The 14,366-nt window shown below is 48.0% G+C and overlaps 1 protein-coding gene across 3 annotated transcripts in view; it reads right to left on the bottom strand.

Annotated features, from left to right (window-relative positions):
- Positions 1–14,366, bottom strand: part of LOC139264720 (guanylate kinase-like) — a 62,140-nt gene that overhangs the window by 45,071 nt on the left and 2,703 nt on the right. Inside the window, exon 1 of one of the 3 annotated variants that reach the window (XM_070881674.1) lies at positions 4,118–4,137. The exons of the other annotated variants lie outside the window; for them this stretch is intronic. The gene's annotated coding sequence lies outside the window, so the exon portion shown is untranslated. Of the gene's footprint in view, positions 1–4,117; positions 4,138–14,366 lie in introns of those variants that run through there. 3 annotated transcript variants of the gene reach the window in all.

The raw sequence follows: 14,366 nt of genomic DNA, 5'->3' as shown, positions 1-14,366 counted from the left end.
ATTTATAAATAAATGCTATTGGTGACGTTTCTGAAATGTGATTAAATCTTTTTGCAAATGCTAGTTTTTTTTTGTCTCTTTTTTTTTTCTACCTTTCTCTCTGGCGCACCACTTTTGTTCTCTTGCTCCTCTCCCTTGCTTTTCCCTTCGTACATGTCACTCGCTCGCTTTCACCTTCGTTTGCACGTCCTTCTCTCGCCTGCTACCTCGTGCACTTGCCGTTCTCTCCCTCGCGCGCACACTCTATCACACACTCGCTCCCACACTCGATCACTCTTCTTCATTCCTTCTTGCGTTAGTACAGGTTGAACCTCACTTATCCGGAACCCTCGGGACCTGGCCTGTTCTGGATAAGGGATTTTTCTGGACGAGGGGTGGTCCCGTTAAATTGGATGGTACAGGTACTGAGCAAGGGGATATCGGGGCTGGCTGACTTGGGGCTGGGAGTGTGGCAGAGAGATCATGCGGTGGTGGATCGCGGGGTCAGGCCAGCGATTGGGGGTGTCGGCAGCGAGGAAGGACTTCAATTTGTTCATGTTGGAGCTCTGCGCATGCGTCACCCGGTGGCCGGGAATGGTTCTGGATGAAGGGTGGATCCGGAAAAGGGAGTCCTGGATAAGGGAGGTTCAACCTGTACATTGTGTAAAACCTTGTTTGGAATCTGTCTCTTTTAATGGAAGAGGGAAAACAATTTGTTCCTGTTGGTTTGATATTAAGCAGCAGTAAAATGCAAGATTACTGCCAACCAATCTATAAGTAGCTTACTGGATTGTCGTAAAAACCCAACTGGCTCACTAATGCCCTTCAGGGAAACGAACCTACGTGGACTACATGTGATTCTTCATGCCCTCAGGATAACTAGGGATGGCCAATAAATAAAACATACACGACCAGCTTCTTGGAGTAAACACACTACAGCGAGCATCCCACCCCTGTGCTCGCTGACCTATGTTGGCTCTCGGTCTGTCATCACCTCAATTTTTAAAAGTTCTCATCCTTGTTTTCAAATCTCTCCGTGGCCCCTCCCTTCCCTATCTCTGTAACTGTAACCTCCCACAGCCCTACAATCCTGAATCATTACTTCGTATATAATGGAAAATCTAATCTGTTTAACTTCAGTCAGTGTGAGTGCTGCGATTGAACTTGCTGAATTTCACTAGTTCGCAAGTCTGTCGATCTCTGTGGAAAATACAATATTTGTACTTAAATCCTGGACGTTTGCTTTTGTGATTCTGCTGACTTTGAAATTGCACCAGTCAAGCAATCTGAATTTGATGGTCTGTTGCTTTAAATAGACATTGCTATTGCAAGATAAGTGTTCAGAAGGCTACTTTGTCATGTGCAGCTGCCTAGTCGCAGTTCATAAATTGGTCTGCTTACATAAACATTTTCAGTGTAACTGGAAATGTTAAGTTTTGCTTCATGTTGGTTGGTTTTTGAGAGCTCCAATATCTGACCATGTCCCAATCAAGTTAAAGCTCCGAACTTTATTGGGACATGGTCAGATATTGTGCAATGTGCACTTTTTTTCTCTGATATTAGGCATAACTGGGTGCAAGCTAAGGAGAACTTTGATCAGCCATGATCTCATTGAATGGTGGAGCAAGCTCGAGGAGCCGAATGGCCTACTCCTGCTCCCTAATTCTTGTGTTGTCAACTCTGCTGGCCGTATCCTGACTTGCACCAAGACCTGTTCACCCATTGCCCCTCTATTCACTGGCCTACATTAGCTGCAATGTCTCTCTCTCAAAATTCTCACCCTTGTGTTCAAATCCCTCCATGGTCTCGCCTCTCCCTATCTCTCTATCCTCCTCCAGCCTTACAACCCTCTGAATTCTCTGCATTTCTCCAATTCTGGCTTCTTGCACACCTGATTTTAATCCCACCAGTATTGGTGGCCATGCTTTCAGCTGCCTAGGCCCTAAGCTCTGGAATTCCTTCCCTAAACCCCTCTGCCTCCCTGTCCTCATTTAAGAAGCTCCTTTTTAAAAAAAAAACCTACCATCACCTGCCCAAATAGCTCCTTATGTAGTTCAGTGTCAAATCGCTCAGGTGAAGTGCCTTGGAACATTTTATCACTCTTTCAGGCACAGCAACTCTAAATAGTTGCAGCTTCCAAGTTTTGGGCTGGGGGCAGAATAGAGAGGCGTTACAATTTTGTGAATTTGCACTCTCTTGTGTGTGTATTTTGGCTGCTTCCGTGTATGAGGTTCTCGCTTTGAGTTCTTGCTGTTTGCATGTGTGGGATTGTCTTTTTTGTATGTATGTGATCTCACTTTGGGGTGAGGGGTGGGGGTGGGCGGGAGGAGAAGAGGGGTCGCAATCTTTTGTATGTAGGCCATTCTTGCTTTGTGTGGCGGTCACACTTTGTGTATCTGAGAGACTTGTGTACAGGGACTTGCATTTCTGCTTAATTACTTGACACAGCAGATTTGACACACAGACTTGGCCCCCGGCTACAAAAGGTTGGGCGTTCCTGATGTAATAAATACCTGTTTGTTTCAGATTTTCCTGTTGTGACCTGTGGGTGGAGTTCCCACATTGTTGGAAAGCCTCCGTTTGTTATTTTATCTATCCCATTGTGTCACGCAGGCATCCCAACCCTGTTCTTCAGGTTTAGGATTGATCATCAGCATACGTTTTTGCCCTGATTTGACTTGTAGAGATAAGCCCCGAGTAATCCTCTAGTCGCAACAGGCCCTAATCTTAAAAAGCACAGTCAAGCGATGTTGTAAGTAAGTAGTCGTTAACCTGCTACTAAATAAATGTGGGCAGGATGTCATTTGCGAATTGGCAAATGGGATTTTACAAATTGGCAGAAGAGATTAACTTGATTATAGTGACTAATTTCTCTCAAGATTTCCTAAGCTGTATGGATTCGATAAGTTCTGTGTGTATTGGTAGTGGTGAGGAAACACAAGATACTAACCTTCGATTGGTATCTGTCTCTGGGGGGAGTCAAGACCCCCATTGTGTTGCAGCATGTTGCTCTGGCATATACAGAAGTTGCTCTTTGTATTCCCCATTACTGGTTTTCAAATAGCCTGGGATACAAATGATTCCCCCACCATCAACATCCTGGAGGTCACCATTGACCAGAAACTTAACTGGACCAGCCGCATAAATACTGTGGCAACAAGAGCAGGTCAGAGGCTGGGTATTCTGCAGCCTCCTGACTCCCCAAAACCATCTACAAGGCACAAGTCAGGAGTGTGATGGAATACTCTCCACTTGCCTGGATGAGTGCAGCTCCAACAACACTCAAGAAGCTCAACACCATCCAGGACAAAGCAACCCACTTGATTGGCACCCCATCCACCACCTTCAACATTCACTCCCTCCACCACCGGCACACCGTGGCTGCAGTGTGTACCATCTACAAGATGCACAGCAGCTTGTGGTCAAGGGCTCCCGAGTTATGATACAACGAACCAAACTATACGACAATAACAACAATATGATTCAGGAAATAGAGTGTGAACGGATGAATGCGATACTCCTAGAATGATCCTAAGTGTTATCATGGAATGATAAAAGGGGGGGAATGTGGATATGTGAAAATATATAAGCAATAAAGACAGTGAAGTGAACTGGATATGTGAAAATGTATAAGCAATGGAAAATAACTAAAAGATTGTCAGACTGCAAATATTACAACATCAGCACAATTAGCAGAATTGCAAGGTCTCAGTTACTAGTCACGCCAGTAAAATTGTAACATTTAGAAGCAATGCCTGAGGAAGTTCTTTAGTAAAAACAGCTCATATAGATGTCGGCTCATGAGTGGACAAAGGGAAGGAGGGATCAAAAGGGATAGGCTGAACTAGGATATCGCTCTAATTGTATCTTGTTATCTTGTACCAAAAAATGTATAACTGTGTGCCTTCACAATGTAACTTCACTTGTCCGTAGGAAGTGGGTACGCTCTATCAAGAGAGTATTCCTTCTGTCTGATAAGTCTCGGCCGGTAAGACATATTAATAAAGACTGCTTTGTTACAAGCTCCTTTGGTGTTCGCCTCAGTGTATTCACTGAAACAGATTGAAGGAAAAGAATCCAGAAATTATTACCAGAGATGCTTGTGGTCTGTATTGCAGCCAGTAGCACTGTTACTTACTGGGGTATTGGGGACACTCTTCTAGAAGACAAAAAGATTCAAAGGAAACACGAGATAAGGAGTTAGGAAGAGAAAAAAAATATATTTGTTCTAAGGAAATAATACTCATTTATTTGACTTTTTTAAAAAAAAAGCTCTCCCCCTCAATATCAGGCTGTAATAGTGACATCAAATACTGACATATACTAGAAGCACGCCACTGCAACTAGTGAGACTTTTATTACCATCCACAGAACTACTTTGGAGCCCTCAGAAATCATGGGCCCAAGTTTCCAAACGCTAAAAAACGGGCGCCCCTCCGAGCTGGGCGCCCGTTTTTCGCGCCTAAAAAAAAAAATCGCGATTCTGGAGAGCCCTGCAGCTCCTTGTCTGCCTGGCGCGGCGCCCAGGGGGGGGTGGAGTCTACACTCGCGCCGATTTTGTAAGTGGGAGGGGGTGGGTACTATTTAAATTAGTTTTTTTCCTGCCGGCAACGCTGCGCGTGCGCATTAGAGCGTTCGCGCACGCGCAGTGTGAAAAAAACATTGGCACTCGGCCATTTTTGTAGTTCTTTGCAGTTGTTTAGTTTTTGAACATTTTTTTTAAATAAAAGCACATTGCCATCAGCACATGCAGCCTTCTCATTGTCTCCTTCCTCCCCACCCCCGCGGGAAGAATGGGCGCCTCCCCTCCCTCCCGCGGAAAAGAACAGGCGCCTCCTAACCCCCCCCCGCGGGAAGAACGGGCGCCTCCTCCCCTCCCCTCCCCCCCCCCCCCCCGCGGGAAAGAACGGACGCCTCCTCCCCCCCCCCCCCCCCGCGGGAAAGAACGGGCGCCTCCTACCCCCCCCACCGCGGGAGGAACGGGCGCCTCCTCCCCCCCCCCCCCCCCCCGCAGGAAGAACGGGCGCCTCCTACCCCCCCCGCGGGAAAGAACGGACGCCTCCGCCCCCCCCCCCCCCCCGTGGGAAGAACGGGCGCCTCAGGCTGACTGCAGCATTCTCCGTGCCTGAAGCACTTTCACACAGGTAGGAAGATGGTTTATTTAATCTTTTCTTTGCTTATAAATGTTTATTCAGGTTGGATTTATTTGTATAATATTTGTAGAAGTATAAATAAGGATTTATTGTAGAATTTAATGACTTCCCTTCCCCCCCACCTCGTTCTGGAGGGCTAATTTGTAACCTGCGCCTGATTTTTTAATGTGTAGAACAGGTTTTTTCAGTTCTACAAAAATCTTCACTTGCTCCATTCTAACTTAGTTTGGAGTACGTTTTCACTGTGGAAACTTTGAAATCAGGCGTCAGTGGCCGGACACGCCCCCTTTTGAAGAAAAAATTCTGTTCCGAAGTAGAACTGTTCTACCTGACTAGAACTGCAGAAATAAAAATGTAGAGAATTGCGATTTCTAAGATAGTCCGTTCTCCACCAGTTGCTCCTAAAGATCAGGCGCAAATCATGTGGAAACTTGGGCCCCATGTTTCAACAATAACAGCAACAACAACTTCAATGTGGTCTCCGAGATGTCTACGCTCCTCTAATTCTGCCCTCTTGAGCATCCTGATTATAATTGCTCAACCATTGGTGGCCGTGCCTTCTGTTGCCTGGGCCCCAAGTTCTGGAACTCCCTGCCTAAACCTCCATCTCTCTACCTCTCTTTCCTCCTTTAAGACACTCCTTAAAACATACCTCTGACCAAGCTTTTGATCACCTGCACTAAGTTCTACTTATGCAGCTCGGTGTCAAAACGTTTATCTCATAATACTCCTGCGAAGCGCCTTGGGATGTTTCACTGCGTTAAAGGCGCTATATAAATACAAGTTGTTGTTGTTGATATCCAGAGAAGTCTAGGAATTTGGAAGCCAAATTTGGGAGAAGATCCAGTGCTCACTGAGGAAAGCAAAGAACAGGCAGGGTCGGAGGATGGGCAGTGGTGGTGCAAACCTGCAGTTAACTTGTAGTTAGAGCTAAAATACAGCCACTATTAGAGCCAGGAGAACTGCGTGCAGTTTTGGTTTCCATATTTACGAAAAGATATACTTGCTTTGGAGGCAGTTCAGAGAAGGTTCACTAGGTTGATTCCGGGGATGAGGGGGTTGACTTATGAGGAAAGATTGAGTAGGTTGGACCTCTACTCATTGAAATTCAAAAAATTGAGAGGTGATCTTATCGAAACGTATAAGATTATGAGGGGGTTTGACAAGGTGGATGCAGAGAGGATGTTTCCACTGATGGGGGAGACTAGAACTAGGGGGCATGATCTTAGAATAAGGGGCCGCCCATTTAAAACCGAGATGAGGAGAAATTTCTTCTCTGAGGGTTGTAAATCTGTGGAATATGCTGCCTCAGAGAGCTGTGGAAGCTGGGACATTGAATAAATTTAAGACAGAAATAAACAGTTTCTTGAGCGATAAGGGGATAAAGGGTTATGGGGAGCGGGCGGGGAAGTGGAGCTGAGTCCATGATCAGATCAGCCATGATCTTATTAAATGGCGGAGCAGGCTCGAGGGGCATTATGGCCTATTCCTTATGTTCTCATGCAAAACAGTGGGAGAGGAGAGATGGGAGAGAAAGGGCAAAGGATGGCAGCGGATGGTCGAGGAGAGGGGTGCGCAGTAAGGAGCTCCCTATGGGGCTGACCGCCCAGGCCTTCCACCCTGCAGGCAGAAAAATGCTGTATTCCGAGCTTGGAGCAGGATCCCTCAGTGTCTCAGAGCTCCATAGTAGCCTTCCCGCAGGCAGGTGTACCTGGCGAGCTTCTGTGCAGGAGGTGGGGTAGAGAACTAGCTGGAAGGCAACTGGTTTCTCCACGTAGAAAGAGCCACCTCCAAATAGTTTTCTATACTGTGTGTACGGCACAGGAGGCCGAGGCCAGCTATCTGTCTCAGACGTGACTCGACTTGCGTCGGAGCCTGCCAGTACAGCACCTCCACCCCATCGTTTAAGAATCAGCAGATACTTTAGCCCCGACAGTACCAGTTATTCGACATGCCACACAAGCTATAACGCAACAACCTCCACAACAAGTTCTTCATCGAAACATATAAAATTATTAAGTTGCTTGATAAGGTAGATGCTGGGAGGATGTTTCCACTGGCTGGGGAGTCTAAAACTAGGCGGTCACAATCTCAGAATAAGGGGTCAGCCATTTAGGACGTAAACTTGCGCAAAACATAAAAACAGATAGTAAAAGCTTTTACAGACATATAAAACGGAAAAGAGCGACTAAAGTAAATGTTGGTCCCTTAGAAGCTGAAAAGGGGGATTTAATAATGGGAAATGTGGAAATGGCTGAGACCTTAAACAATTATTTTGCTTCCGTCTTCACAGTGGAAGACACAAAAACCATGCCAAAATTTGCAGGCCACAGGAATGTGGGAAGGGAGGACCTCGAGACAATCACTATCACTAGGGGGGGTAGTGCTGGACAGGCTAATGGGACTCAAGGTAGACAAGTCCCCTGGTCCTGATGAAATGCATCCCAGGGTATTAAAAGAGATGGCGGAAGTTATAGCAGATGCATTCGTTATAATCTACCAAAATTCTCTGGACTCTGGGGAGGTACCAGCAGATTGGAAAGCAGCTAATGTAACGCCCCTGTTTAAAAAAGGGGGCAGGCAAAAGGCAGGTAACTATAGGCCTGTTAGTTTAACATCTGTAGTGGGGAAAATGCTTGAAACTATCATAAGAAATAGCGGGACATCTAGATAGGAATAGTGCAATCAAGCAGACGCAGCATGAATTAATGAAGGGGAAATCATGTTTAACTAACTTACTGGAATTCTTTGAGGATATAACGAGCATGTTGGATAGAGGTGTACCGATGGATGTGGTGTATTTAGATTTCCAAAAGGCATTCGATAAGGTGCCACACAAAAGGTTACTGCAGAAGATAGAGGTACGCGGCGTCGGAGGAAATGTATTAGCATGGATAGAGAATTAGCTGGTGAACATAAAGCAGAGAGTCGGGATAAATGGGTCCTTTTCCGGTTGGAAATCGGTGGTTAGTGGTGTGCCACAGGGATCAGTGCTGGGACCACAACTGTTTACAATATACATAGATGACCTGGAAGAGGGAACAGAGTGTAGTGCAACAAAATTTGCAGATGACACTAAGATTAGTGGGAAAGCGGGTTGTGTAGAGGACTCAGAGAGGCTGCAAGAAGATTTGGATAGGTTAAGCGAATGGGCTAAGGTTTGGCAGATGGAATACAATGTCGGAAAGTGTGAGGTCATCCACCTTGGGGGAAAAAAAAACAGTAAAAAAAGGAATATTATTTGAATGGGGAGAAATTACAACATGCTGTGGTGCAGAGGGACCTGGGGGTCCTTGTGCATGAATCCCAAAAGGTTCATTTGCAGGTAATCAGGAAGGCGAATGGAATGTTGGCCTTCATTGCGAGAGGGATGGAGTACAAAAGCAGGGAGGTCCTGCTGCAACTGTATAGGGTATTGGTAAGGCCGCACCTGGAGTACTGCGTGCAGTTTTGGTCACCTTACTTATGGAAGGATATACTAGCTTTGGAGGGGGTACAGAGACGATTCACTCGGCTGATTCCAGAAATGAGGGGGTTACCTTATGATGATAGATTGAGTAGACTGGGTCTTTACTCCTTGGAGTTCAGAAGGATGAGGGGTGATCTTATAGAAACATTTAAAATCATGAAAGGGATAGACAAGATAGAGGCAAAGAGGTTGTTTCCACTGGTCGGGGAGACTAGAACTAGGGGGCACAGCCTCAAAATACGGAGGAGCCAATTTCAAACCGAGTTGAGAAGGAATTTCTTCTCCCAGAGGGTTGTGAATCTGTGGAATTCTCTGCCCAAGGAAGCAGTTGAGGCTAGCTCATTGAATGTATTCAAATCACAGATAGATAGATTTTTAACCAATAAAGGAATTAAGGGTTACGGGGAGCGGGCGGGTAAGTGGAGCTGAGTCCACGGCCAGATCAGCCATGATCTTATTGAATGGCGGAGCAGGCTCGAGGGGCTAGATGGCCTACTCCTGTTCCTAATTCTTATGTTCTTATGAGGAGAAATTTTTACCTCAGAAGGTTGTGAATCTTTGGAATTTTCTATGCCAGAGGGCTGTGTCGGCTCAGCCATTAAGTATATCCAAGACAGAGATCTCTAGATTTTTGGTTACTAAGGAAACCAAGGGATATGGGGATCGGGCGGAAAAGTGCAGTTGAGGGGGGGGGGAAGATCAACTGTGACCTTAAATGAATGGTGGAGCAGGCTCGAATGGCCTACTCCTGCTCCTATTTCCTATGTTCTAAAAGAAAGCCTTGTGGCAAAGTCGAGGTTACAAACTCCAGCACTTTCACACTCAGACTTGCCACAAGCCCGTCTCCAAATTCAACGCTCACGTTTCTCGGCAGGTCAGAGCAGCCTTCCACCCAGAGAATTACAACAAAAAGGCACTTACTTTTGCTGTATGTTGTTTGGAATGGCTGCAACTTCAAAATGCAGCTGGTCACGGTTAGCAGTTTGGTGACACAGCTGACATACATGCTTCAAGGTGTGTTTCGGAGTCGTGTTCAAAGAGCTGCAACGAACACACTCGTGCTATTCTGCTTGAAAATCAGGTTCAACGTGGGTGTGTATCACCAAAGGGCAAACACCAAGCTACTCCCTGGTATCTTTCCACGGTTTCGGATAGCTCGATAATTATCAAACTCCATACAGCTCGCACTCTGCTCAACCGCAATAAACATATTCTAACTCAAGCAAATTTCATTTAACTTGCATCTCTAATGCAATCAATCTACAGTACAAATTGTTAGCGATGTGCTCCTGACAAATCTAAAGCTCGTGCATCCTGATATAGATCCAGCTTAAATATTTTCTAATGTTTATTCACAAGCAAAATCCTCCGTCGAGAGTTCCGAATCACATGCTGCTATACAGTGAAGGCCTGTAACTGCACTTCCATCATAAGGAGATGCTATAGTTTTTCATCCTATAACATATACATCGAGTAACATTTGCACTGCACATCAAATTGAAAGCGAAGCAAGGAAAGATTAAAGCCCCACTGATTTTCACCTACAAAACACAGTGTACATGCCTATGCAGCTGCAACCTACATTTTTACAATTGAATCCCTGGAGCCAGTTTTAAGATAGCCAAAGACTGAACCTTACATCTGACTTGGCATCAGCCTTGGCTCAGTGGGTAGTACCCTCGCCTCAGTCAGTAGGTTGTGGATTCCAGCCCCACTCCAGGTACTTGAGCGCAAAATCTAGGCGGACATCTCAGTGCAGCATTCCCTTAGAATTGCACTGTCAGATTTTCGCACGGGACGAGACATTAAACCAAAGCCCCGTCTCCTCTCTCAAGTGGATGCAGCAAACCAGTCCCACCCACCCTTTCCTTCAACCACTGTCTGTCCCACCTGTGACAGAGACTGTGGCCCCAAGTTTCCACACACGGCAAAACAGGCGCCCCTCCGAGCTGGGCGCCCGTTTTTTGCGCCGAAAAAAAACACACTATTCTTGAGCGCTTTGCAGCTCGATGTCAGCTTGGCGCGGCGCCATGGGGGCGGAGCCTACCACTCACGCCGATTTTGTAAGTAGGAGGGGGCGGGTACCATTTAAATGAGTTTTTTTTCGTGCCGGCAACCCTGCGCGTGCGCGTTGGAGCGTTCGCGCACGCGCAGTGTGAAGGAAACATTGGCACTCGGCCATTTTTGTAGTTCTTTGTAGCTGTTCAATTTTAAAAAATTTTTAATAAAACCACATTGCCCTTTCATGATCAGCACTGAGGCTTCTTGCAGCAGTGAGAAGGCTGCAGGAAGCCTCAGAAGTTGAGGCAGCTGTTTCCCGACGGGCCCGACCGACGGCAGAGGGCCTCCCCCCCCTCTGCCGTCGGGAATGGCTGACTCAACTTCTGAGGCTTCCTGCAGCCTTCTCACTGCCTCCCCCCCCCGCCGCCGTCGGTCGGGCCCTCACTGCCTCCTCCTCCCCCCCCCCCCCTGCCGTCGGGAACGGCTGCCTCCTCCCTGTCTCCCCCCCGCTGCCGTCGGGAACGGCTGCCTCCTCCCTGCCTCCTCCCCACTGCCGTCGGGAACGGCTGCCTCCTCCCTGCCTCCTCCCCGCTGCCGTCGGGAACGGCTGCCTCCTCCCCGCTGCCGTCGGGAACGGCTGCCTCCTCCCTGCCTCCTCCCCGCTGCCGTCGGGAACGGCTGCCTCCTCCCCGCTGCCGTCGGGAACGGCTGCCTCCTCCCTGCCTCCTCCCCGCTGCCGTCGGGAACGGCTGCCTCCTCCCTGCCTCCCCCAGCTGCCGTCGGGAACGGCTGCCTCAACTTGTGAGGCTTCCTGCAGCCTTCTCCCTGCCTGAAGCACTTTCACACAGGTAGGAACATGGTTTATTTAATCTTTTCTTTGCTTATAAATTTTTATTCAGGTTGGAATTATTTGTTTAAGTGTAACTAAGGATTTATTGTAGAATGTAATGACTTCCCTGCCCTCCCCCCCCCCCCCCCCACCTCGTTCCCGACGCCTAATTTGTAACCTGCACCTGATTTTTTTAATGTGTAGACAAGGTTTTTTCAGGCCGACAAAAATCTTCACTTGCTCCATTCTAAGTTAGTTTGGAGTACGTTTTCACTGTGGAAACTTTCAAATCAGGCGTCAGTGGCCGGACACACCCCCTTTTGAAAAAAAAATTCTGTTCCAAAGTGAAACTGTTCTACCTGACTAGAACTGCAGAAAACTTAAATGTGGAGAATTGCGATTTCTAAGATACTCCGTTCTCCACCAGTTGCTCCTAAAAATCTTGGGGCCTGTAATTCCCATATTGGACTGTTCAGTCACCTGAGAACTCCGTTTTTGAGTGGAAGCAAGTTTTTGACGATTTTGAGGGGCTGCCGATGATGATGATATTCAAAGAGGAGGCTCATGTGGAGCATACACATTACCAGTTCATCCATACCTCATCATGGGCCCCCTGAACCCAACTGGCTGGGGTTTTATTGAGTCTTATGAACATCATGTGACTGGCTAAGCCACTCATGACTCAACAGCTCTATCAAACTGTGAGCATACTCACAGGTGCACACATTACACTAACCATTCTCTGGGTAAAGAAGTTTCTCCTGAATTCACTATTGGATTTATTAGTGACCACCATTTTTATATCCCCTAGTTATGGGCCCCCACCCCAAACCCTCCAACATGCACGCTTCCTACCAGAACTGCACAAAACATTTCCAGCTGCGGCTCTGACATGGAATTTTTTACAGCCACCTGAACAGGCAGAGTTGGTGTAATATCTCATCTGAAAGATAGTACTTCCGACAACACAACGCTCCCTCTTAACTGGTCATCTTCGATTGTGGGCATGTCCCAGACTGGGGCTTTAATAGGTAGCCTCGAGCTGTTCATTAGACCTTTAACAAGCACTTGTTTGTGGCTCAGAGATGTGGACCATATACAGTAGACACCTCAAATCGCTGGAGAAATACTGCCAACGATGGCTCCGCAAGATCCTGCAAATCTCCTGGGAGGACAGACATCCCCAGCATCGAATCATTGACCACACTCGACCAACTCTGTTGGACGAGCCACACTGTCCGCATGCCTGACACAAGACTCCCAAAGCAAGCGCTCTACTCTGAACTCCTACACAGCAAGCGAGCCCCAGGTGGGCAGAGGAAATGTTTCAAGGACAGCCTCAAAGCCTCCTTGATAAAATGCAACATCCCCACCGACACCTGGGAGTCCCTGGCCAAAGACCGCCCTAAGTGGAGGAAGAGCATCCGGGAGGGCGCTGAGCACCTCAAGTCTTGTTGCGGAGAACATGCAGAAAGCAAGCACAGGCAGAGAGTGCGCGGCAAACCAGACTCCCCATTCACCCTTTCCTTCAACGACTGTCTGTCCCACCTGTGACAGATTGTAATTCCCGCATTGGACTGTACAGTCACTTGGGAACTCACTTTTAGAGTGGAAGCAAGTCTTCCTCCATTTCGAGGGACTGCGTATGATGATGATGATGGGTCCTAAATCTGCAAACAGCAGCTACCAGGAACTCTCTTTCAATGTTACGATGAGTAGCAGAGCTCACCATAAAATGGGAGCTACCATGGAGCAATGGAGGCACAGAGCTTCCACAACTCTTTTGATAGGAGACAAAATTAACCAGTTAAATCAAGTGCCCCCCCAATCTGGGGGACACTCCAAACATTTTTCAAGGCCCTTTTTTTTGTTTTTTTTTGTATTTTTGTAGGTTTTTTGGGGTTTTATTTGGGCACTAAAATCATAATTTTTTTTACAAGTGCCCCCTATAAAAGGGGAGGGGGACACTAAAAAAACCCGGTAATTAAAACAAATTAAACTTTAAAACATATAAAATCAAATTAAAATTTGGTTGCCGGGGGTGATGATGCACTCCAGTCCCTCCGGCGCCCACCTCTCGCGGAAGGTCGCGAGCGTACCTGTGGACACTGCGTGCTCCATCTCCAAGGACACCCTGGCTCGGATGTATGCGCGTTAGAGAGGCAGGCAGTCAGGCTGAACGTCCCCCTCGACCGCCCGCTGCCTGTACCGGCTGATGGCACCCTTGGCCGTGCCCAGGAGCAGTCCTACAAGGAGGCCTTCGGACCTACCCGCTCCCCTCCGCACAGGGTGCCCAAAGATCAGGAGCGTGGGACTGAAGTGCAACCAGAAATTGAGGAGCAGCCCCTTTAAATAATGGAACAGGGGCTGCAACCTCGCACACTCCATAAAAACATGGAACACGGACTCTTCCAGACCGCAGAAATTGCAGGCAGCCTGGGAGCCCGTGAACCGACTTAAAAATTTATTGCACGGGACTGCTCCGTGCACCACCCTCCAGGCCAAGTCCCCGATAAATAGTGGGAGGACTCCCGCGTAGAGTGCACTCCATCGGTGACCCCCGCCTCCTCCGGACGGCAAGATGGTATGCCATGGCGTGTCCGGATGGCAGACGAGGTTGGCAAGGTTGAGAGTGTGCAGGAGCAGCCCGTACAGGAAACCCCTCCGCGCAGAACTGAAAGGCACGGAGGGGATTTCCCCGAGGCGGCTCAAGTTGTGAGGCGCCGGCTCCCGAGGGAGGTTCCAGGGTTTGGCGCCGATGAGGAATCCCGTCCGGACGGGGGTCAGTTCGGGCAGGATCTCCCCACGTGCGGATTTCGGCCGAATTTAGGCGCCGTGCCAGCGTGTCTGGCGCCATCCAGCCCGCTCCTCCGCCATCGAGCAGGTTGCTGACCCTGGTCACCTCGCCAGCCACAGCCCTCTCGTCCGACTGCCA

This window comes from Pristiophorus japonicus, chromosome 5 (genome assembly GCF_044704955.1).
Source record: "Pristiophorus japonicus isolate sPriJap1 chromosome 5, sPriJap1.hap1, whole genome shotgun sequence".
In the NCBI taxonomy this organism is placed as follows: Eukaryota; Metazoa; Chordata; class Chondrichthyes; family Pristiophoridae; genus Pristiophorus; species Pristiophorus japonicus.
The sequence above is the reverse complement of the archived record's forward strand: the minus strand, read 5'-3'. Positions and strand labels throughout refer to the sequence as shown.